General features: G+C 37.0%; 1 protein-coding gene across 3 annotated transcripts in view; it reads left to right on the forward strand.

The window, feature by feature from the left end:
* The window catches only part of LOC143691779 (tubulin alpha-1C chain), a 100,289-nt gene that overhangs the window by 8,643 nt on the left and 66,311 nt on the right, over window positions 1–25,335 (forward strand). Inside the window, exon 2 of one of the 3 annotated variants that reach the window (XM_077170799.1) lies at window positions 18,063–18,170. The exons of 1 other annotated variant lie outside the window; for it this stretch is intronic. The gene's annotated coding sequence lies outside the window, so the exon portion shown is untranslated. The remainder of the gene's footprint in view (window positions 1–18,062; window positions 18,171–25,335) is intronic. One more of the 3 variants, XM_077170798.1, reaches the window with a different exon arrangement.

Raw genomic sequence — 25,335 nt, forward strand, 5'->3', positions numbered from 1 at the left:
TTGCACAATTCTATTCTGATAACATATATACAACCTAAAATGAGTCATTTTAGCTACTTTCAATTGTACCGATTCATTGGTGTTAAATACTCACAATGTTGTGTTACTGTCACCATCCATTACCAAGCCTTTTCCATCATTACAAACAGAAAATCTGGACCAATTAAATATTAACTTCCATTCTCCACCTTGACTCTTTCCCCTAGTAGTCTGTATTCTAATTTTTGACTCTGTGAATTTGACTATTCCAGTTATTTCAGTCCCTTTGTGTCTGGTTTATTTCAGTCAATGTGATGTCTTCAAGGTTCATCCATATTGTAATTTCATTCCTTTTTACAGATGAATTATACTTCATTGTATGTATATACCACATTTTGTTTATGCATTCTTCCATTAATGGACATTTGGGTTGCTTCCATCTTTTAGCATTTTTTAGTAATGCTGCTTTGAACATCAGTGTGCAAATATCCGTTTGAGCCCCTGCTTTTCATTCTTTTGGGTATATACCTAGAAGTAGGATTGTCAGGTCATATGATAGTTTTATATTTAACTTTCTGCGGAACTGTCAAACTGTTTTCCGCAGTGATTGCACCATTTTACATTGCCACTAGCAATGTATGAAGAGTGTTCCTATTTATCTGTGTTCTTTTCTTTTCTTCCTTTTTTCTGTTTCTTAAATAGTAGCCATACTAGTGGGTATAAAATGCTATCTCATTGTGGTTTTGATTTGAATTTCCTTAATGGCTAATGATGTTGAACATCTTTTCTTGTGCTTGTTGGCCATTTGTATGTATCTAAATCTTCTTTAGAGAGTATCTATTCAAGTCCTTTGCTCATTTTTTAATTGGGTTTTTTTTTGTTGTTAAGTTGTAGAGTTCTTTACATGTTTTGGTTATTAAACCCTTATCAGACATATGGTTTCAAAATAATTTCACTTATCCTATAGATTGTCATTTCACTTTGTTGATAATGTCTTTTGATGCATAAAAGTTTTTAATTTTGATAAGGCCCCACTTATCTATTTTTCTTTTATTACTCATGCTTTTGGTGTCGTGTCTAAGAAGCCACGGTCCTAAAGATGGCTCCCTATGTATTTTTCTAGAAGTATCATACTTTTAGTTCTTATATTTAGATCACTGATCCATTTTGAGTTAATTTTTGCATATGTTGTAAGGAAGAAATCTACTTTCATTCTTTTTTATGTGAATAGCCAGTTTTCCCAGCACCTTAATACATTTTTTTGGGGGGGTGCATGGTCCAGGAATCGAACCCAGGTCTCCCACATGAAGGCAAGCATTCTACCACTGAACCACCTGTGCACCCTACCTTAATACATTTTAAAGGGTATAAAAAGAGGAGATTATGGGTGCTGAAAACAAATTTTACCTGTTTCACAATTTGTTCCAAGCTACCTTGACTAGAGAGCTATAGAAATTCAAAGAAAGTAAAAAATGCTTGTATTATGACCTATGGATTCTCATGAAGCCTTCATTAGGAATGGTGGCTCTTAGAGTGTGATGTGAGTGAGTGAGTACTTTAAATAGTGAAAATAACATTAGCAAAGACATAGTATAATGATGATCTAGAGCCTGTGTAAGGAAGGGTAAAGAAATTGACTTAAATAGGGCATCGTCCATAATGTGCTGTATGGAGAGGGTGGAGCTGGTTAAGAAAACATTTTGAACTCCAGTCTGAAGAAGAAGCTTGTGTTTAAGTCCATAGATAGTGTAGAGCATTTATTTCTTATAGAAAAGAGTGACCAATTTCTGAAGAAAACAGTGTTTTCATAAAATTATTCTAAGTGCGTGGGGTAGGGGCACTGTTTAGATAAGTTCAGGGCTAGAGAGGTGGGGATGTATATATGATGTGTAAAGAATAGAATTCTCCAAGGATAACGTAGACTTTCAGGTGATACCTTAGTGGGAAACACAATTCAGGTGCAGTTATATTCATCAAGTGAAAAGCCTTTCGTTTTTTTTCCTTCTCTATTTTTAAAACTTTTTATTGAAGAAAAACATACATACACAAATTTTCACTAATTACAAATGTACAGCTTGGTGAATTTTTATGTTATGACTAGTGTAACCAGCACAAAAATCAAGAAACAGAACATTATCACTATCTGAGAGACATCCCCCTGGTGCCTATGTATCATCACTATCTCCTCCCAAAGATAACTCAAAGATAATCCTAGCAACAAAAGATTGGTTCTGCCTGTTTTTGAACTTTCTACAAACAGAATATATGCTTTTATATTGGCCTCTTTTGTTCAGTATGTTTGTGGAATTTATTCATACTGTTGCATACAATTGTAAATTGTTCTCATTGCTACATAGTATCTCATTGAATGAATACACCACAGTTTAGTTATCCATTTACCCAATGTTAATTGACAAATTTGAGTTGTTCCCAGTTTGGTGCTTTATGAATGGCACTACTATAAACATTCTTGTACATATGTTCAGGTGAACAAATTTATGAATTGCTGCTGGATATACACCTAGGAGTGGAAGTGTAGATTATAAGGAATGAATATGTTCAGCTTTAGTAGAAAAAACACAGATTTTTTCCAGGGTGGTTGTACCAATGTACACACTCACCTGCAGTGTAGGAGAGCTTCAGTTATTTCTCATCCTCCTTCACTTAGCCATTCATGTGAGTTTATAGTAAAAATCTATTACATTGTGGTTTTAATTTGTTAATTTGTGAAATTGGCCCCTTTTTGTTTATTGCTCATTTGGATGTCCTCTTTGGTGTATGCCTGCTCATATCTTTTTCTTCTTTCTGTTGGAATGTCTGTTTTTTATCTTAGTAATTGGTAGAAGTTCATTATATATTGTGAATAAGAGTCCTTTGTTGGATTTGTTGGGAAAGATTTTGCAAAAATCTTTTCATTTTTCATATTTCTTAATAGTGTCATTGCAGGAACAGAAATTCTTAATGTACTTCAGTTTATCATTTTTATGTTTAGCACTTTTTGGGTCACATTTAAGAAATCTTTGCCTACCCACAAGGTCTTGAACAAAATCTCCTAAAGGATTTGTTTCTGCTATAGGATTTATTATTTAACATTTTACATTTATTTCTTCAATACACATTTGGAAATTGATATTTTTGTGTGTGTCTGTTTTGAGAAAGGGATTAAGATTTATTTTTCCCTGTATAGATATCCAGTTGATCCAGTACTATTTATTTAGAAGACCATCTTTTCTCCATTGCACTGCAGTAACATCTCTGTCATAAATCAAGTGATCATATATGTATTGGAACCCTCTGCTCTTTCTAGCCCATACATATTTCAACTTTGTTATTTACTAGATTAGCATAATCTTTTAAAACCCAAGTAATTAATATGTATGGATGATAAACCTTATTTATATATTTCAAACATTTATTCATTTGTTCCTTTTTGAAAACACATTTTAATTGACTATTAAGGTCCATATATTGGGCAAGTTTAGGGTAAGTAAGTGTTTGGCTAAGATTTAATAGGATATAATGCAGTGTGGTAAGTCCTCTGAAAGTGGCATGGACATGATCTTATACAAGGAAATATATAGTACCTATACCACCCAGGCTTTGGTAGGGGATGGGGGAGTGTTAGAGAGGGGAGGAAGGCTTCCTGGAGGTGATAGTTGAGATTGTCTTGAAAATAAATAGGAGTAACAGATGTAAATGGACAAGAGAGTACAATACAAATATATGGACAGCTGGGTGAGTTTCAGAAACCAGAGTGGTTTGGAATGGCTGTAACATAAAGTGAATAAAGGAAATAGGGAGGGTGACCCATAGGATGAGAATGGGGGATTTTGCAGAGAATAGATTATGAAAGACCTTGCAAACCATGGTTAGAAGGTTGGACCACTTTCCAAACCAAAAAGAGACATCAAAAGAAAGAGACATAATGAATTTTGCATTTCAGAAACCTTCTGACTGCTGTGTGCAGAGGGAATAAATAGAACAGAATTGGCAATGAGGAAACGTAAGGCAGAGAGACTGGTTAGAAGATTACTGGCTATGTGATGATAACACTGAATTAAGGAAGTGGTAGTGGCAATGAAGAGAAGTAGATGTATTTGGGGAATACATGGCAAAAGTATTCCCCAAATACTTCAACTTTTCAAGGGAAAGTTGAATCTAGAGGAGCTCCTGATATCTGGAGTGGCTCAGTCTGATCTTGGTTCAATTATCCTTCCTGTTACAACTAGACCAGATTAGGAAGATCACTCTGGTTTTAAAGAATAGATTGGACACATCTGAGTCGGAGGCAAAGAGACTGAGTAGAAGACTATTGCAGTTGTCTTCCAATACAGACCTTATTATGAGGCTCTGATTAAGGCTAAAGCCATGGGGATGGAAGGAAGACGTGAACTTGGGAGATATTTAGGAGGTTGATTTACCAGTTTTGGCAACAGATTTGATAAATAAGAACTATAAAGGACTGTAAAAGGAAGAAGTGTCAGAAAAGAAGGAGCAGTCAGAGCTGGAGGAGGAGACGCAGGAGACATTGATGTTATCGAAACAAAGGAAGAAAAGTGTCAAGAAAGGGTGCTGAATAATGTCAAATACTGCAAAGAGGGGTTGTTAAATAAGGACCAAAGAGTGTTCGTTGGATTTAGTGACAAGGAAATAAGTGTATAAGCAAGGACTATTACAAAAGACAGACTTTTCCCCTGCCCTACAAGAGTTCAAGGTCTAATGATGGAAACCTGCTGTTACAGTATAGTATAAAGTACTGTGAGATAGAGGTCAGTCCCAGGAGGCTGCCAAACACAAAGCAGAAGTTTTGTTTGTTTCGGTTTGTTTTTTGCATGGGCAGGCACCGAGAATCGAACCCAGGTCTCCATCATGGCAGGCGAGAACTCTGCCTGCTGAGCCACCATAGCCCACCCAAAGCAGAAGCTTTTTATCCAGTATTTAATGTGTTGTTAGTTCACATTTCCCAACTTCATATCACTGTGGTGTCCACTGTGTCACACTACTCACTGCCTTGGCACCCTTTGTGAAATGACCATACCTGTCCACCTCAGGCTGCCTTCCTCATGTAGGTTTGAGTGCAAATGGATACATTCAAGCAGCTAAATTTCCCTTAAATTCACTAGCAAAATGTACCTTCAATTCTAAATTTAAGCAAGAATATGAAAGTATTTTGCTGACACACTGAACTTCATTTATCTTCATGTTAGGGTTCAGTATTATTCAATCATATTGAGTGAATTGGCTCACTGTTTATGGCCTTTAAAGACTTCCTACTGCAGTTACCTTGGCCAAATGCTGATGCTAATAATTTAGGAAAGAATGTAAACACATATCTAGAAATTAGAATTTTACTTAAAGTTTAACATTCTCTTTCCCAAACTCTGGTTGACACAATGCAATATTATTAAATAATAGTTTTCCAGTACAACTATAACAAGAATTGTCTGTGATGACTGAGTTTCATCTATTTTGGGAAGGGCTTTTGTGTGTATAGTGGAGATAAGTATTAATGTATTTCTATTCCAGACATAAGACTTATACAGTAACATAATAAATACTTGTGCTCTGTAATATTAAAAATATATCTCTGGTGTTGGTATATAATGCATTCACTGATTTTTTTAGTCACTTACTGAATCACTCTTTTTAACTCTTAAAAATATTTCTCTTCTGGCGATACATATTTTAATTTGTAATTTTGCTCTCGTACATTGGGGGTAGTGGTTTACCCAAGCCTACTTACTGATGAGATATGACATCTAGAAAAAGGAGACAAAACTTGAAAAGGTTCACAGGCATCCTGAGAAAAGAAGGAAATGGAGAAGACAAAATAATCTCAATTTTCTATGAAACACAATTTATAATCCAGTTGCATTTCACTGACCCATATTACACACACTCACAAGAATGCACACTAAACCTCCTCTATCCCACCCTCTTCCTCCCCTCACAGCTGATGGAAATGAAGTGGTAGACTGGGAAGGTTGCCATGGTGCACTGGCTGCAGGGATTTACTAGTAATCAAAAGAAGCGCTAGAATCCCCTCCCCCAACCATCCAAATGTGCATATCTCTCTTTTCTCTCAAATCCATGTCTTAATTCCATATTATAGATAAACCAGAGTGAGAATGCTTTACTAATGAACCAAAAAGTGAAATGCCTCCAAAAGTGTTTCTAGATTAACTGATCTTGTTAGAGGCCACACAAAAAGCCAGAATTCCTTTTTCCTTTTTTAACATGGGCAGGCACTGGGAACCGAACCTGGATCTCTGACATAGCAGGCGAGAATTCTGCCACTGAGTCATCATTGCATCGCCCCAGAATTCATTTTCAAATGTCTGTGAAACATGTCCCCAACTTCAAGATAGATTTCTTACTGGCTTTAATGAGTAACCTGCAGGCATCTCAAATTTAATATATCTAAATGGATTTAGTTCTTTTTCTCCATTACTCTTCTCATTAGGTTCTGTATTCTCCATATTTTCAGTAACAGTTCATTTTCACCATTTTTCTAGTCTACCAGGCTAGATTAAAATGATAACCTCTCGACCAAAAGGGGAAATTGCGAAATGAGACAAAATAAAGTGTCAATGGCTGAGAGATTTCAAACAGAGTCGAGAGATTATCCTGGAGATTTATTCTTACGCATTAAATAGATATCACCTTTTTAGTTAAGGCATAACAGAGAGGCTGGAGGGAACTGCCTGAAAATGTAGAGCTGTGTTCCAGTAGCCATGTTTCTTGAAGATGATTGTATAATGATACAGCTTTCACAATGTGGCTGCGTGATTGTGACAACCTTGAGTCTGATGCTCCTTTTATCTACCGTATCAACAGACGAGTAAAACATATGGATTAAAAATAAATAAATAATAGGGGGAACAAATATTAAAGTAAATTTAGATTGAAATGCTAGTGATCAGTGAAAGGGAGGGTAAGGGGTATGGTGTGTATGAATTTTTTTCTGTTGTCTTTTTATTTCTTTTTCTGAATTGATGCAAATGTTCTAAGAAATGATCATGATGATAAATATGCAACTATGTGATGATATTTTGAATTATTGATTATATATGTAGAACGGAATGATCATGAGTTAAGAATGTTTGTGTTTGTTGTTGTATATATTTTTAATTTAAAACTTAATTTAAAAAATGATACCCTCATATGACACTATGTGCCAGGCACTATTCTAAGTACTTGGTGTATGTTTATTAACTCATTTATGCTAGAAACTTTAAATCATCTTCACCTGATTGCTTCCTCTCATAGTTCCACTGATCACTAAATTCTGTCAAATTCTGTTTCAATACTGTCTTAATATATTTGCAAATGAACAAATGATTAGTCTTATAAAGCTTGACCAATTTTATTAGTCAAAGGACCTAATTCGGGCGGGCCACGGTGGCTCAGCAGGCAAGAATGCTTGCCTGCCATGCCCGAGGACCCGGGTTCGATTTCCGGTGCCTGCCCATGTAAAAAAAAAATAAAAAATAAAAAATAAATTAAAAAAAAAGGACCTAATTCAAGGGGAGGATATTTGGAACCAGATCTCTGAGGCTTCCTCTTTAAGCATAATATGTATAAATCCAAGAGCCAAAATAGAAGATATCTTGTTTGTAACATGTTGGAATGATCCTGCACAGCAGTGTTTCCTAAATGTGCTGATGCAACGGTGATGCTAGTTAAAAACATGGATTCCCAGTTCCCCTACTGGAGAACTGGGATTCAATAGATGAATAGTAAATAGTATCCTCTTAGAATTAATAGCGAACCATTTTGGAACTAAACAGTAAGTATCAGTGAATTTGGATGATATAGTTCAGCTATTTCTAAATTCTGGCAACTCCTGGGTAAGTTGACCAAAAATCACACCTAAGGTGATTGTAACCCTAAAAGATAATTTCCAATGAAGCCCAGCTAAGAAAGCATTTTAGGAAGCATTTCTCCATTTCTTTTAGGTTGAAAATTCGATTATACATGTGCATAAGAGAAGGGATTAGAAAAGGCTGCAATTTTCATTTGCCCAACCTAAAAGAGCATTTAGGAAATATTTCTCCATGCCCCTTTAGACTTAAACATTGATTATACATGTATAGAAGAGAAAGAGTTTTTTTAAAAGGCTGCCCTTTTCCCCTTCGTCTATATATAAAAAAGAAATCAGTTGTTCTAGTATACAAATTGTGAGATATAAAGGTTTACTCAAGAGATCATGTTCCCTACCCTACTTCCCCAACCCCCTGTGGTGGCAAGATTGTCTCAGAATATAGTGTATTTTAATAGGTAAGCCCATTGCTAATATTTGTATGATTTTGGTATTCTTAGATATGTAAGAGAGACTTCATTCTCACCCCATGTTGCTAAGCAACGTATCTTATGGTTGCTAAGAGACAGACTAGCAGGATTGAGGGTACTTCGATTTTCTGTTATCACCTTGCATATCACATGATTATACCGTAGAGAATTTTACAGCCTTAGAGAAAAAAGAAAAAGTTTAATGGCACATCAAAAGAATGGAAAAAGAGACCTGGGTAGAGTAATGAGGGAATAGAATTAGGAAAATAGCAGGTATTTGAGAAGAAGAGTGTGTGAGGTTGGCAAAGGAAAGTCGTTATGCAATTTCCTTGAATGAGTCATGGGAAACCCTTAAATTGCCATTGCTGTATTTCACATTCTGTGTACTTTGACCTTTTCTAAAAACAAATTAGAAAATAAACTTAGAGAAGATCTTTCAGATAGCATGCCTGAATATTCCCAGAAGGGTAGAAATCAATTGTAATTCTTACAGAAGACAGGCAATTAAGAACAAGTTAAATGAGTCACATATTGTTTAAAATTTTTAAGTTAAATATTGACCACTACTTGCTTCTATTTCTCCCTCAAAATATACGACTGAATGCCATGACAGTCCTGAGAGGGAGGTTAGAATGTCAGTGTTCTTGGACAAATTTAGAAGCAAGATGGACGTACAGGCTCCTTTGTAGTATGTGCTTCTGCACTTTTTTTTTTTTCCGTTTAGTATAAAAAGGGGAAAGAAGAACCTGCAGTGCTGTATCTAGAGGACTCTCTTTTATCTGAAATAAGAAACCAGGCTCCAGGTTTCATTGTGTGTGTGTGAAAAAGTTGAGTCTTTTGGTCTCAGTGGTATCTACTGTTGCTAGCAACCAGGAAGCTCCCTAGTGATTGTTGCTAGGCCCTCAGTGCCTCTGTTTTCCTGAAACCTTAATCTGTGCCAGAAACACGAGAGGTAAAAATCATTGCAAAAAGCCTCACATCCATTATCCCCAGTGGTCCTAATACAAACAGTCCTTTCTGGGCTCAGGGAAAATCAGTGTAAAATGGAGGCTTCACACAAAAAGTTCATCCATAGCTTCCTCTTTGTAAATATATTCTCTTAGTACAGAGCACTGAGACGACATGGGGGAATGGTTTAATTCAAATAAGGTTTCTATTCTGATGTCACCAGCTTTAACTAAACTGCATATTAAAGAGGCTGAAACAAGGAATACAGACAAAGATTTCATCAGATTTGGGCGACTCCAATTCAGAGCTAAAATGGTCCCATTTTCATTTGCTGACAGTTGAAATAAATGTCCAATGAAGCTATGGTAAAAATGATGGTACTATTTCTAATAGGAGTCCAGAAGAGACTGATTAAATATCCACATCAGTAACATCCCAAGAAATAACTGAGAGTGTCTCTCTAAATTTACAATTCACTCCTAGATGAAGCTTACAAATCAATACAAACCACTTAAACAATCCAGATAATCCACCCTGTACAAATATGAGCTTTAAATTTTGTTTTTTGTGTATGTCCTACTCAGGGATAGACAGTTAATAGCTCTGAATTTGCCAGTAAACAGTTGCAAGTCTGGCCTGAGATTTGGGAAAGATTGATACTGAGATGACATAAATATCCACTTACATCAGACAGCTAGACTCCAATACTGGGTCTGAAGAGATATTTGTTATTGTGATTATTACTAATTTTTGAGCAACTAATGATCTAAGTGCTTTATATGAATTATCTCATTTAATCATCAAAATAACTCTATGAGGTAAGTGCATTTATATTCACTATTTTATAGCTGAAGAAACTGAAACTTTTAGAAGTTAAGTAATATCTCCAAGGTCTCATAGCTAATAAGTGAAAAAATGAAAATGAAAACTTGGGCCTCTTTGACTCCAGTGTTTGACTGTGAACCTACTACTCTATGCTTTGTGTTTAATAAAGTATGCTTTCTATATGAGAATAAATTGTGTAGTACAGAATTGTGTCAAGGTGAAGAGACAGGCTCTGTAGTCCCTCTGAATCTCAGACTGTCTGCTCCAACGGAAGTCGGCCCTGCCAAAAAAGCCCTACCAGGCCTTCAGAGCTCAGCTATTCCCCATCCTACCTTTCCCCAAATCTAGGCTATTCGATCTGGAATAGCATCTAGTGGGGTCTTTAGATGGACAGTTCAGAATAGGCTCTGCAATCTGAGTCCACACAACTTTGTAGTCCTCTCTCCGTGTGAGGCAAGACTTGCCCTAGAGCCTTCCTGTATTCATCTGATTCCTACTCCTCATTTCCCTAAATTCCATGAACATGAGATCATTTTTAGAGACAGTGTGTTCTAAATTCTTATTTAGAAAAGGACACTTTTTTTTAAAAGAACAAGCTCGAGAGCTACAACATTTTACATTATCCAGAGCTTGGTTCATCACACTGGAGCCACATTGTCTCCGAATCTTCATTTCAGAATAAAATGTTTGCTTTCTCTTTGCATATTCAAATCCATTATTTCTTTCTGCAAATCCATTGGTGGATGTTTGATGGATGTGGAGTGTATGTAAATAAGTATTTTGTAGAAGTCCATTGGGTTGGCGTTCTCAGAACAGAGAAACATTTGCTAAAAAATGTTATTTTAAATAGAAAAAACTATCCTTCTTATATATACACTTGGCAGAAAACATGAAATAGTGACATGCAAGTGGTGTGCTGGAGTCTGCTCATAAGGGTTCAGGAAAAAGAACTGATGTTGTGCACCTCTTCCCAACCCCACGTTCAGAGACATCACATTGGTAGCTTGAAATTGGCCATTGTGGGAGTATTTACAACATGGAAATTAACTAACTTACAAATTGGGGCTTTTTTTCTCTGTGTGAGGGCCAGTTGTTAAACATTTACCAGAAAACCACTGGGGGTGGGGACGGGAGCTCTCAAATAGCAGTGTATTAGCAGTGTAATTTCAATTAAACAGACTATCCTTGTTCACTGGACATCATGTGACTGGATTTCTCATATTGCGTAAATGAAGGAAGTCATTTGCTTGGGGGATGCATGCAAATCCAAGTTTTGTTAAATGAAGGCATGCAGTATGTGCCCTCAACCACAATATTTTATTCACCATTTATAGAAATTGTGTTCACCATTTGATACAGGGCAGGCTATGGTGTAATCCATGTCTTCTCAGAACATTGGGTATATATAGAAGTATCTAAGAGAGAAGACAATCATTTTAGATCATTTTAGAATCTGATCACCCAAAGAGCATTTATTGATATCTATAGTAGATGATTGGCCTAGTCTCTACAAGTGAATAGCATTATGACCTGATTTGGAATGATGATTTTTTGAAAAATGGGATTTAAAAATTCTGCATTCTTTTGCTAAATGGTTTGAGAATATCTATAACAATGGCTAACATTTGGTACATTATTACTGTGTCAGTCTATCTTATAGACACTTTATTTGTTTCAACTCATTTATTCCTCATTATAACTATCAGAGATATGTACTATAATTATCCTCATTTTAAAGATGAGGAGACTGAGACACAAAAAGGATAAGTAATTCGTCCAGAGTTGCCACATACAATCAGGATTCAAACCTAAGTAGTCTGAGTTTTCAGTATAATAGGCATTCTGATGTTTTTGTTTGTACTAAATACTTGACAAGATTTATGTTTAAGCCATTTACAATGGTTTGTTAAAACAGAACATATGGGATACCACTAGTTCAGTGTTTTCACACTAGTTCAATGTTTTCACAAAGGTTACCATGTTCTAAAGCTGAATTGCTAAATCCCAATGGGTGAAACAAGACAGGAAGACAAAATGAGAAGCAAGCAAATTGGAAAATTTCCTATATGCAGAAATTTAAATGATCTGAGCAGACAGTAAAAAGGTGACTCTTAGGAATTCTTTAAACCAGAAAGACAAGTCAAGATTCCTTCTCCTTGGGTCTGGGTGCTCCTTGAGAGTTTACGGGTAAGTAAAGGAGAGGTTGGTGGAGACAAGCATATGCTACACACTATTGAGACCCAAAGATTAATTAGCTAAATCTTCACTCCTTTAGGAGCTTACCCTTCAGGGCCACATCATATGGAAGAGAATCACTAAGGAAAAGCTTTTATTTTTCCACCATACCACATAGCTAGTAATAATAATATATGTATAATACTTTACAGTTTAGAGACAGCCTCACATCTATTACCTCATTTAATTCACACAACAACCATGTGAAGTAGATACTCATACTATCTTCATTTTATACATGTAAGGCAGGAACTCATATAAGATATGTCCTGCTCAAGATCACAAAAACACTAAAGCAGATCTCAAGCTTGGGTATATCTAAATTTAAGTTTCATTCTCTTTCCACTGTTTCAGTAAATAGCTCTGTTCATTAAATGAAATTTACCTAATAAGGTTTCCTACCCTAGAAGATGTTTTGAGGGCAGAGCAGAGATGCAAGATTTCTTTATTAAAAAAAAAATCTGATACCACTTCCCACCTACTAGAATGGCTATAATGGAAAGATAATACGTGTTGGAGAGGATGTGGAGAAATAGGAACTCTCATATTACTGGTGGGATTGTAAAATGGTGCAGCCACTTTAGAAAATAGTTTGGCAATTCCTCAAAAATTTAAACCTAGAGTCACCATATGATCTAGCAATTCCAATTCTTAGTCTCTATCTAAGAGAAATGAAGACATACATTCAAACAAGCGCTTGTACACAGATGTTCATAGCAGCATTATTCATAATGCCCACAGAATGGAAACAACTCAAATGTCCACCGATTGAGGAATGAATAAATAAAATATAGTATATTTACACAATGGAATTCTATTCAGAAATAGAAAGGAATGAAGTACTGATACAGCTACAACATGCATGAATTTTTTTTTTTTTTTAACATGGGCAGGGACCGGGAATCGAACCCGGGTCCTCTGGCATGGCAGGCAAGCGTCCTTGCCTGCTGAGCCACCATGACCCGCCCAACATGCATGAATCTTTAAAGCATGATGTTAAGTGAAAGAAGCCAGATACAAAAGACCACATATTGTATGATTCCATTTATATGGAGTGTTCAGAATAGGCAAATCCATAGAGACAGAAAGTAGATTAATGGTTGCCTTAGGCTGGTAGGGAGAGTAGACTTTGGGGGAAATGGGAAATTACTGTTAAGGGGTGCAAAGTTTCTCTGTGGGATAATAATAAAAAAAAATAAAAATCTAACTTTAGATTGTGGTGATGGTTGCATAACTCTGTGAATATACTAAAGATCATTGAATTGTACTGTTTTAGTTTGTTAAAGTTATGGGAATGTAATATACCAGAAACGGAATGGCTTTTATAAAAAGGAGTTTATTACGTTACAGTATTACAGTTTTAAGGCTTTAAAAACTCCAAACTAAGGCATCCAGAGAAAGATACTTTGACTCCAAAGAAAGCTGATATCTGTTACATGGGAAGGCATGTGTCTGGTGTCTGCTGGTCCTTGTACCCTGTTCCGTTGCATCCAGCTTCTGATTCCAGTGGCTTCCTTTCTAAGCATCTGAGGGCCCACACTTAGGTGCTCCGGGGCAAAACTCAGGGTTTCATCTCTTATCTTAGCATATCCAAGGCCCAGAGATTTCTTCTTGTCAGGTTCTGTCTATTTCTGTGAGTTCTTGCTTGGCATTCAGGCTATTTTTGCCTCTACCTCCAAACATCTGTGTCTCTGTCAGCTCTGCAGCAACTGTGCTTTCTCCAAAATGTCTCCCCTTTTAAAAGACACCAGTAAACTAATCAAGACCCACCTTGAACGGGTGGAGTCACATCTCCTTCTGGTCAAAAAGGTCACACCTACAGTTGGGTGTGTCACATCTCTATGAATGTAATCTAATCAAAATGTCATGCCCACAGTTGAGTAGGTCAGTCTCCATGGAAACAATCTAATCAAAGGCTCCATCCTAAACAGTAGGTCTGGCCCAACAAGATTGGATCAGGATTCAAAGAACATGGCTATTCTGGGGCACATAACAGCTTCAAACCGGCACATATATTAAATAATGTAATGTACCCTACATACCCTTTAAATAGGTGAATTATATAGTAGGTGAGTTATATCTCAAGAAAGCTATTTTTAAAAAAAGGAGAAGAAAACATGATTATAGCCATGAAGAAAATAGATTTCCTTATTCTGTCCACCAAAAAGACCTAGAAAATATGATATCCCATTAGCAAAAAATTCCCTTAGCACCAATATTGTGAGCTTTAATAACTGTTAACATATTATTCAGGAAGTCAGGGGATCCAAGAAAGGAATGTGATAAAAGAATTTAACTATATACAAATGTATGAAACAACTTCACTGAAGAGGGTATGGGGAAAAGGTGTTAATCTTTTGCTGAAGAGAAGAAGAATGGCTTTAGAATAAAAGAGACAATAGACATGTGCAAAATATGTTTCCCTTTTTTGGCTCATAATTCAAACAAACCAACTATAAAAATAATTTTTGAGGTTATCAGGGAACTTTGAATATGAACCAAGGAATTGCTGTTAATTTATTAGGTATTAAGAGGTTATATAAGAAAATATCCATGATTTTTAGAGATGGATACTGAAGTTTGTAGAGGTGAAATGACATGAAGTCTCCTTTTAAATAATGAATCAGAAAGAGAGAGAAAGGGATAAATGAAGCAAATGTGGCAAAATCTTGCTAATTGATGACTGTGGGTGATGGATAGATAAGGGTCATATTGTTCTATTTTTGAATATGTTTGAAATATTAATAACATTTTTTGAAAAGCAAGCTGCAGAACACAAAAAGCATATTGCATTTTTATAGAATTAACGGCCAATGTGGTGAACACTGTGATGCTCACATCCATGCTAACTGAAGGAGCCATTGCTCCAGCTGCTGAGAGTGCTGTTGGCAGCTGCCTTCAGCTGTCAGCCAGTCAGAAACTGTCTTAGCTGCAGAGAGCTGTCTCACCAAAGGTCATGCCTCTTCCGGAGGTGGCCGAATCCAATGGCTGATTGTGTGGCAGTTTAAAGGTTTGACCATCTTGGCCAATTTAGGACAACTCTGAAAGACTATTGTATCCCCAGAGTTCCCTGTGAGCCAAGACAGTTGTTGATTCTGTGTCATAACCCGAATTATCCCTCTACCTATTCCTTCTTCCTTTCTCTCTGTCCTTCAGATGTTAATCCCAAGGACATACCTTAAAAAACATCTTTCGTGCTAAATTCCCTTGCAGAGTCTGCTGCTCTGGGAACCCTACTTGTGACAGCAAGGAAAATTAAACATTCTTTAGTTCAGGATGTATATCTATATAGCAAAAAAATGAAGAAAAATAAGGGAATGATGAACGTGTTCTTCTGTGGAGGCGTCAGGGAATGCTGTATGGGAGGAACCACAGGGAGCTGCATCAGTTTGTGGTGTTCTACTTCTTAAGATGGCTGAGGGGTTCATTGGTTTTATTATGATGCTTTAAAACATATGTTTATATTACTAATATTCTTATGTTTATATAACTGTTTTGATTTGATAATGCTGCTGGAATGCAATGTACAGAATTGGATTGGCTTTTATTTTGGTGGGGGGATGCATGGTTGGATTGGCTTTTACAAAAGGGATTTATTAAGTTACAAATTTATGGTTGTAAGACCATGAAAATGTCTAAATTAAGGCATCAACAAGAGGATACCTTCACTCAAGAAGGTCGGATCGCGTCTGGAGTTTCTCTGTCACGTGGGAAGGCACATGGTAAAGTCTGCTAGCCTTTCTCTCCTGAGTTGGTTTCCAAAATGGATCTTTCAGCTCCTGTGGGTCCTTCTGACCTCTTCTTGAGCATTTTCTCTCTCTAATCTTCTGTGGATCCTCTCTTAGCTTCTCTGGGGCAAACTCTGGATTTCTTCTCTTAGCATCTCCTGGGGCATTTTCTGTCTCCAAGCATCTGTCATCTCTCTGCAATTTGCATTGGCTCTGTGCTCTTTCTCTCTTTTCTTTTATTTTCCTCATAGAGGACTCCAGTAAAAGGATTAAGACCTACCTTGAATGGGCGGGGTCACATCTCCATGGAAACAACCTAATCAAAAGGTCCTGCCTAACAATAGGTCTCCCTGACAAGATTGGATTAAAAGAACATGGCTGTTCTAGTGTACATAACAGTTTCAAATCAACACAATAACCTATTTTACAATTTTTTTTTAAAGCCATACATTACAAAACCTGTCTGAATTGTGAGAACATAGTACAAAGTTCTCTGGCAGAATTTGGCATCACAGAGAGGGGAAGTGTAGGCAAACATAGGAATCTATTTCCGTCTGTAGCTACCAAAGTACAGATAGGAGACTTTCTTTTGTAATATTTGCTCTGGTTGTCCCCAGCTTTTTTCAGGGCCAGTGGAATGTAAAAGAGGGAAGAATCCTTGCTTCTACTTTTAAGGCCCCAGGAGGCATGTTTCCCATATGAACTCAACAGTGTGTCAGCTGAAATGACTCATTTGTTGTTTTGAGAATGGATATACCAGATTTCTTTAATTCTAACATTGACTGCTGTAGAAAAAATGTTTTTAACCTCAATCTACAGTTTACTTGGGAAAGAGGATTAATAGTTACCTCAGAACAGTAATATGAAACAATGTTTCAGAGGAGGGTCATGATGAGAGGTTTTGAAGAAATCCAATTTATCTGGGTGGCAACTGAGGTTAACTATTTTCTTGTTTGGTACAACAGTAACTCTCTTTGGCTCTTTTAGTACCAGGCTGGTGCCTGGCACTCACCCAGAGACCGTCAGTCCTGGTCCTCTGATTTGGGGGGATGGTTATTAGAATTCCTGAAGTCTTAGCTAGGCAGATCACTGCCCCTGCCTCTGGTGTGGTTTTGCCTCAGTGTTAGCTGGGTATGCCTTCCCTGCTGCTCAATGAGCCCTTCCTTCCTCATCTAACACTTTCTATACACAGGAGGATTACTTCAGGCTGAGCGGTTTGAAAAAGGCAATTAGCATAAAGAGGGAAATCAGTCCATTCTCAAAACCTGGCAACTAAAGGAATTGTAACTCAAATTACACATTTAAATGTTGGGAATAGGGAACAATGAAAAGGAACAATTGCCTAGTAGAAATTTAAAAACTATTTTCCTAAAGCAGCAATCTTGTCTTTTTTTGTTTTTTAATTCAAGTGATTTTTAAAAATTGGTTGAAGCTCTTCTCAGAAAACAGGTAGGAGTGAAAAGATTTATTTATGAGTTACTGGAAGCACAAAGAGAAGCTTTTATTGTTGATAGCTAGGCTGGGTAAATGCCAAGAGACATATCCCAGAGGAGCTGTGCTTCCAAACGCTGTCACACAGGAGAGCTGACCTAGTCCTTTTTTATGCTGACTGCTTGCTTGGAAATTATATCAGAAGACTGCATTGAAAGACCCAACGTGGTTTAGAACAATTAGGGAGACTTTAGAGAGATCCTAATTCTAAGGGACCATTTGAAGAGAAATAAACAAGCAGTATATTCATTAGATTTGTGTGAAATTACTGTTCAGTTTGTTTAGGGAAACTGCCCCACATGGCCAGACATTCAGTATTATCCTTCCTGCCCATTTGAAACTACAAGCTAATATTTAAGCTTTCTGCAAATGTCTCCCAGATGCCTCCAGGAAAAAATTTAAGGAGCATATCTTTGTAACTAATCTTTTTTAGGTTTGGGAATATTGTTCAAATTCTGAACTGAAAGTCAGAGGGAGAGGGGGCAGGGTATGTGTGCTAAGAAGGTTGGGAGAAAGGAAGGGAGAATACATACTAAAGAAGCTCTTTTTTTGTTTTCTCCATAGTAACCTGAATCCCAGAGACTACCAGAATTTCGTCCAGGAACCGCATGGGAACTCAGTGCAGGTTGAAGCCCTTTAGTTTGTAGAATACTGAGGGGAGGAGCATGCATGGTAATTGGTATAATATAAAATATAATAATAGTGTATGTCTAGAGCTCAGCCTTGGGCCTTTAATTATCTTCTCACTTTTTTGTGGTCTGGCACGCTACTAGACTTCCTGTCGCCTCAATTACCAATAGGCTGAAAAAATGATTTATGTTTGTTTCTTTGAGGTATATTCAAAACTAGAAAAATGTTATTACCATCTAAAAGAGATTTTTATGAAACCGATTAAATCAGCAAAAATTAACTTTTAGGCATCTTATTCAGTGTTCAATGACATGCTAAGTAATGTAGGGGATAATAATAATAGCTAATGTTTATCAAGCTCTGACAACGTGCCAGGCATCTGTAAAAACCCTGTACGTGAGTTGCCTCATTTAGTCCTTACAATCACCACTATGAGAGAGGTACTTTTATTTAACCCCATTGTCCATCTTAGGAACTAAGGCATAAACATAAAGTTAAGTCATTTGCCCAGTGTCACATAGCTAGCAAGTGGGAGAGCCAGGATTTGCATATATTCTGATTCCAGAATTTGTGATCTTGAAGAAATATAAATCATAGTTCCTATCATCAATATTTTTATAATCCTTAATATATTTATAATCTTGTTGTGGGAAACATGACTAACACATTAAAACAACAGTAAATTATGTAAAATGAGTATATATATAATTAAGTACTAAATTTTGGATGCTACCAACTATAAATGCTTCAGGAGTCCACAGGGTCCAGGGATGAATGGACCAGGCAGGTAGGATTTCATGGAGGAATAACTTTGAAGCCAAGCCGTGAATAGTCATTGACCTGTGCACAGGGAAAGGATTGCTGCAGGCAAGAGAGTGGCGTAAGTGCTGAAAGCAGGAGTGAGCAAGATCTTGTCCTGGAGGATGAAGCAGCCAGTCTGACCACAGCTGAGAGGAGCTAAATAGGAGGATTGGGTCAGCTGTGAAGGACTGCAGCACAAGACAGTGGAATTCCTGCTTGGTACATTAGCAAAGTAAGGGTCATTAAAGATCATGGATCAAGAAAGCAGTATTATAAGATGGTTGTTTAAGAAAGGTCTGTTTAGCAAGATATGTGGAATCCATCTTATTAAAATTGCAGGTGACATAAAGCTAGGAAACGTACTTAAAATTATTCTAAATTATTGCATCTTATTCTCAGAATCATGGTTTATTCAGTGTTTATGGTTTATTTTTACATTTATCATACATGAATAAGTCCCATCAATTCTGCCTCTATAATATTTTTCAAATTAATTTATTTTTCTGCATCCCCATTGCCATTACTTTAGTTCAGTCACCATCCTGGGATTGGGAGAAGGCTTCCTGGAAGAAATGACAGTTTTTCAGAGTCCTGAATATCTAGCAGGTATAGGAAGGGAGTAGGAGTGAACAGGTGGGGAAAAAAAGGAGGGGAATGATAGCATAATGGTCAGAAGAAAGCAAAAAGCAAAAACAAATAAACAAAAATAATGGATGCAGAATTTGGTACTAGACCTAGGGTGCTTTAATAACAGCTTTTAAATTAGGAATTAACTTGGTGAAAGGGGTCACTGGTGGGCAGTATGGCCCCAGAGATCTGTTATGTGGTATCAAAACCCCACAAGGCGGACCATCTCCAGTGAGATGGAAAGGAAAGGCCCTTGGGTGGGCCACGGTGGCTAGAGGACCTGGGTTTGATTCCCGGTGGCTGCACATGTAAAAAAAAAAAAAAAAAGCAAAGAAAGGAAAGGCCCTTGAAGAAGTGACACATGAGCTAGGCCTTGAAAACACAAATTGGTCTTCTTGATGGAGGGAGCAATCTTGGCAAAGGCACAGAGCCTGGGGATGCAGGGGAGAAGGATCCTGGATGTCAGACTGAGCTCTGGGAAGATTCATCTGGGGATGCAGGGAGCAGAGAATTGGGCCAAAGTAGGGAGAAACTGAGTTTGAGGAGACCCATTTGGAGACTGGACTACTTATTTTAGAGAAATGTTGAAGGAAGACTAAAAATTTTTAATTGTGTTTCAGAATCCAGTAAGACATGAATGCTAGATTTTTAAAATAGCATTATGGAAATGTAATTCATATAACATACAACTCATTCTTTTTAAGTGTACAATTCAGTGGTCTTTAGTGTATTCACCAAGTTGGGCAACGAACACCATAATAAATTTTATAACATTTTGTTCATCCCCAAAAGAAACCCCATACCCATTTCCACCGGCACCACCTGTCACAACGCCTGTAACCATTAATCTACTTTCTATCTCTATGGATTTGCCTATTCTGGACCTTTCCTGTAAATGGATTCATACAATAAATGATTTTTTTGTGACTGGCTTCTTTGGTAAATGCTAGATTTTGTAACTTCATGATCTTGTTATAAAAAAACCAATAGTCTATTCATTTTCATATATATTAAAAAGGAATAATAGAAATATTTGGAAAACAGTCAGTGAGGCAAGATGCAAAAGAACTGGGGCCAGGAGTTAGGAAGATTGAGTTGTAATCCTGATTCTGCTTTTAACTGGGCATGTGATGGGCAAGCAAACAACCTTTCTGGGACCAGGTTACCGTCTGTAAAAAAAAATAAAAGAGAGAGAGAAATTGGATTAGAACAGTTTTTCTCAGCCTTTAATGTACAGCAGAATCTCCTGTGAAATTTTTTGAAAAATATACAACTCTGATCCCCAACCACAGAGATGTTTTAAAAGCTCCTAAGGCAAGCTTGTCATTTATGCTATGTTAGGGATTTGGGGGCTTAGAAGACTTTCTTTAGGTTTCCTTCTAGAGTTGGCATCCTATGAAGTAAATTTACCAATGCATTTTCTCTAGAGCCTCTCATATGGGTCTGTGAAGTCCCTCTGTCTGTAGTTAGTAATTACTGAAAAAGAAAGACCTCATGATGATGCCTCTGGTTACGGTAGTTGCTGGTTGCAGAGGTCCTGGGCCTGACTGAAACTCACTCTGAGTCATAGTAATAACCAAGAGCTATTTGCCCTCCTGAATGCTTCCCACTTCACGAATGATAAAAATAACTGAAATTATGCAACAAGCTATATGGGTAAATAGAGTATATGCGCTATATTGCTAAACACTGGCATCTGATCATGTCTGTGTGTGTGTGTGAGAGAGAGAGAATGCTTGTCATTTTTTAGCCCACTTCCCTGCGGACAGCTGGTCAAATTCCTAACTTGTGAGACTATTTGGATGGTAGTTAAGGTTTGTAACAGTTAAAGCTTACTGAAAGCTTTGAGCCAAATGGAGAGAGAAACAGAACATCCTTTAAGAAAAAATGTGAGTTCCCTATTTTCTGTTTACATGGAAAATGCAGACATTTTGATCCTTTTCCTTGAACATTAATAATCCATTGTTCCTATACCTTTTTATCTCTCTTTAGCTGCCACTCATCTGCTTAAAACAACAGGGGGTTGGGCACTAAAAATATAAGCCTGGTCTCCACTTAAGAAAAAGTAGGGAAAGAAATCTTACAAACATAAGTGAATTAACACTCACTGTCACCAAATATACAGTACACAAATTAGCAATGAGAGTTACTTGTTTCCTTTAGTTTAATTACAAAATTAATCTTCAGTGCATGTTTGCATGGCCTTTTACTAGTTCCTTCCACTAGGTATAATTTTGTTCTATAAACTTTAAAACTATTTTCTTCTTGTGTTTACTTTATCTAAAGCTTATTCATGTCCCATTTCACTTATCCTCATGCACAATTTTCTGCCCCTCAACTATATTTTGTCAATTATAATGTACTTTTTTTTTGTATTTTAACCTCTCTGAAATCAGGAAATATCTATAACCAATGCTTTCTGAAATTCAATTAAATATGGTAGGTTCATTCTGAGTGAGCATTTCACCTCCTACCAGTTACCGAATGATATTCTTCCTTCTAATCCTTCGACTTCAACTTAGAATCCTTGTAAGAAGTCTTGCCGTATTTTTGTAAAACTATTTTGTATTTATTATGCTTCCAATACTCTGATATATATGTTCCTAAGAAGTGGCATATAAACATCTGTTTTATCATTTTAATGACTACATAATATTCCCTTGTTTGAATATATCATTATTTTATTAGTCATCCCCCTGTTTATATTATATTATAAACCATGCTCAGATAATATCCCTTGTATACTTATGTCATTATTTTGTTAGGATAAATTCCTAAAAATAGAGAACTATTACTAGTATTATTGTGCACCAAGCTTTCCTGCTTCTGTGTTTACAAGTTTTAAGGAGATTATAAGTCTTTATTTCTGGTCTAAGGATGATTTTTTTAAGGCTTTAGATACATATTGCCAAATTTGCCCTATAGAAATAAATAACTGTTGTCCCTTACAACAACATGCTCATCTATTAAACACATTTACTGAATAGTCAAATGTGTCAAGCAACGTACTAGATACCCACAGCTATTATAAAATTTAAGATGATTTTATCACAAATGACAGAAAACCTAACACAAACATACAAGTAGTAGATGCTTTTCCTTTCGAGCATGACTGGGTTCAGGAGCTCTGTTTCTCTCATCTTTCTGCTTGGTTGTGTTCTCCTCCAAGTACTGGCTTCCTTCTCAAACAGGCTTATCCCTTGTAGTATCAAAATGGCTACCAGAGCCTTGCCTAATAACTCCATGTCCAACAGAAAGAGAGAGAGAGTACATTTTTCCTAGTAACTATGGAGAAAGTCCTGATTGGACAGGCTTAGGACTGCTGTTTGTCCCAAACCATTAGTGGGGCCAAAGGAATCGGATGGACTGATAGGTTGACCCTCTGTCTTGTCCTCCATCTGTGGAACCAGGGAAGGTGTGGCACATCACCCAGATCACAAAGACCAAAAACAGAGGATTCCCAAAGAAAATTGGGCATGTTGCCAGAAGAACAGGAACACTGAGGTGCTGAGAAACACTTCCCATTGCAATTCAGGTGGAGCAGAGGCAGGATATCATATAAGAAACCATCATATATCATATAAATTTACCATATCATATAAAAATGCACTTAAAGAAAGAAGGAAGGAGCAAAATTCTGTTCAATACACATTTTTTTAAAAAGAATAAACAGTGCCATGTACTGTGTTAGAGGTGGATACTTTAAACACATAGAAAATATAACCTTAGCCTTTGAGAACTTATACTCTGATGGGAGAAAAAGACACAAACAGATCTGTAATAGGCTATGTTGAACGAGGTATGGATGCTGCAGAAGTCCAGAAAAGGACCCAGCCCAGCCTGAGAATTCAGGAAAGTCTTCCAAGAATAGTTGACAGCTGAGTTGACTCTTGCCAGATGACAGGAAAAAGGGTAGAAAGGGACATTAGGGAGAAAAGAATGGTATGAAATGGTCGAAGAAGAATTAGAAATAGTTCAGTATCTGAAAACAAGCATCCTTTGAATGCTACTTTATGTTGTCAGTTGTCTAAGTCCTTTATAATATTTCATATATTTAATATGTAACAGAGAATGCTAATTAGCTGATGTTGTTGGAAAGAAGGTCCTGAAAAGGAAAACAAAACAAACAGATGAGAAATAAGCAAACTTAAAAATCTTGAAGGTAGGATAGGACTGAAAAAGGCAGGTTGGGATCAGATCATGGAAGAACCTTGAATACCTATTCTATATCTAATTCAGTAGGAATTGCGAGTTAATGAAAGTTTGAGGACAAGGGTTTGATGTGATCAAACATTTATAAAAATTTATAATTTATAATATTTATAAAAATGTTCCAGATTTGATACCTGAAAAATGATATGAAGTGGAGGGAATTGTATTTGGGTGACCAGTGGTGAGGTTGCTGAGATAGGCCTGCCAAAGACCATAAGAATCCCCATCTGCCTCCCAATTTCATATACTGCTGACCTTCTCATAAACTATGTCCACAGCACCCTCTGCAACTATTGTTTCATTGTAAACAAACTTCCTTAGGATCTTAATCTCTGCACAGAATGTAACTTTCTACTAAAACTTGTTTTTTTCTCTCAGGAATCCACTTCTCCTGAACCTCCTTGAGCAGAGGTTACTGACCATCCCACTGGATCTAGGGTTTGCCTTTTTCAAACCATTTCTTGCCACCTCCATACTATTCCCTTTCTTCATAAGGATCATGCCGTCCTTCCTTCATCTTCCAAGCTTTACTTGCTCACTCTTCATTCACTTTTCAGTACATTGCAAACACTCTCCTGAAACTTCTTTGACCAAGTCACTTGAATGCTAAATCCAATGGATTTTGCCACAGTTACCTCATTTAGTTTTTTCTAAAGTGTTTTAGAGCAAATCCAGACATCATGCCATCTCACCCATAAACACTTCCATATGCTGTTTAATTACACTATCACATCAAATAAAATGAATAATTCCTTGGTATCATCTAATATTCTGTTCCCCCAATTTTTTCTTTGTGGTTGATCTGGAGGTGATGTTACCAAGATGGCGAAGTGAGACTCTCTAGAGTTCTGTCCCCACACAGAATCTTTAAACAACTAGCACAACCTGAGAAAAAACACTTTTCTTAGCCCTCCAGAACACAATTAAAGTGGTGCAATAATGGGGCAATGCTGAGTCAAGAAAAAGGCAACTTAAAAATGGTATAAAATCCTTGTGGTGCCATTGTTAGCTCTTCCCCCACCACTTCCCAGCTTAGTGGAACCAGCCAGTGGTCTCTATGTAGATACCTAGTCCTGGATTCAGAGGGAGCAGAGTAACCCCTGTGCATGCACTGAGGTACATATATGCCTGTACCAGTCTATCTGGTGATAAGAAAAAGAACTGAAGCAGGACACTCCTCTGTGGTTTACCATCCCAGAACTTGCCCTACATGCAAAAGCAGCCTGCAGGCAGCTAAATCAGTGTAAGAAACAATCAAATCATAGTGGCCTGGGGGAAAGGATTTACCAATTTTAAGACTTACAGTAGAGGGCCTAGGACCAGAAAGAAAGACTTTTTCATAGGAAGAAGAGGAGACATTCAGATCCATGTGAACAAGGGAATTCCTAAGGCCATTAGTACATGCCCAGGACAAGATGTATGCTTGGGAAAGACTAGAGAGCACACTTCAGGCTGTTCTTTAGGTTCATTGTTAGGAGGGTTAAGTTTTGAAGCCAACGCAAAGCTAATCTGCAAAGACTGTGAAAGGTGTTTTTGTTGGTTGGTTGGTTGGTTTTTGTTAGCTCCT

Source organism: Tamandua tetradactyla, chromosome 7 (genome assembly GCF_023851605.1).
Source record: "Tamandua tetradactyla isolate mTamTet1 chromosome 7, mTamTet1.pri, whole genome shotgun sequence".
NCBI classification, from domain to species: Eukaryota; Metazoa; Chordata; class Mammalia; order Pilosa; family Myrmecophagidae; genus Tamandua; species Tamandua tetradactyla.